Here is a 1,402-nt window from a genome sequence, read left to right on the forward strand (position 1 = left end):
GTGGCTAAAACCCCAATTATTGGGGTGTGATTATGCGATTATGGGTTGAATTAGTTTATGTGTATTGATTATTACTAATTTAAATGCTATATTGCAGTGGGTTTAGTCATTAGTTGTGTTTTAATTTATGAATTGTAGTTGCAAATGCAGTTCTAACTTTGAGTTCTTAGCTTGCTTGAGAGAGAGGTTTTTGAACCAAAGCTTTTGATTAATGGTTTATATGTATTGGGTTGATGCGGGTTCAGATCGAAAGAGTGAATCCTAAACCAAATACTACCCATCTTACTTGAGAGAGAGGATGTATTAAGGTTGTGGGTTGTTCTTATTTGTTAAGCTTGTTGATGTTCGAGAGAAATCACTTAAATCGAAGTAGTTGTTCGAGGGAAAGCTATTTCAATCATAGCCCAGCCTATCCACTGGCATTTAGCTATTTATTAGTAGTTTCAATTATCCATATAACAAAATGTGCCTATAAACAATCACATCCAGAGAATTCTTCTTTATATTGTTGTTTCATTGTTGTTTGATTGCCTCGTAGCTGCTAGTAGCAAATCAAAACCCTCATCTGACATTTGTTGTCACCCCCTTTAACTTGTTTACATGTCTTTTTTGATAATTTCTATTCCTATAACTATTTGGACCACATTTGTACTTCATAACTAAATTTGAACACGTACCACTCCCTGTGGGTTCGACCCCAAACTCTTCATTGGGTTTTATACTGCTTAACAATCGTATGCACCTAGAATTTGATTAGGTGTGCTTGAAACGTTAATCAAAATGGTGTCGCTACCGGGTAGTGGTGTTATTTGAAATTCTTTTATTGAAGTTAAATTGTGATCTTTTTGGCTGTAGTTGAATCGACTTGCTTTAGTTTTTATTTTGTGTTGCTTGTGTTGAATAGAGGAAGAGATGAGCGTAAACGGGAGTAATAGTAGCCAAGTGGGCCACCAAGATGATATTGGGAATCTCAATGATGTAAATGACCCAAATATGAATAACTCAATTCCATTGGGTGGTGTGAGTGCAATACGTCTACCTCCAATTGAAGGTAATGCCGTCTTTCATGTCACTAGCACAATGCTACAACTCCTCTAAAAGAAGGGATTGTATGGAGGATTGGCTCACAAAGACCCACATAGCATATTTGGAACTTCGTGGATGTTTGTGGTCCGTTCTCATTCAAGAACGTATCACAAGAATCAGTCTGTCTCAGGCTGTTTCCATTCTCTCTAATGGGTGAGGCTAGTAAATGGTTCGTTGAGTTGCCAAGGGATTACAGTACCTCTTGGGATGAGCTTACTACTTCATTTCATGTGCGATTCTTTCCCCCGTCAAAGATGATGACCCTTAGGGATAGTATCCAAGGTTTCAAATGCTTGGAAGGTGAACCTATCCATGA

This window comes from Solanum verrucosum, unplaced genomic scaffold (assembly GCF_900185275.1).
Source record: "Solanum verrucosum unplaced genomic scaffold, falcon-dt-bn FXZP01000208.1, whole genome shotgun sequence".
Lineage (NCBI taxonomy): Eukaryota > Viridiplantae > Streptophyta > Magnoliopsida > Solanales > Solanaceae > Solanum > Solanum verrucosum.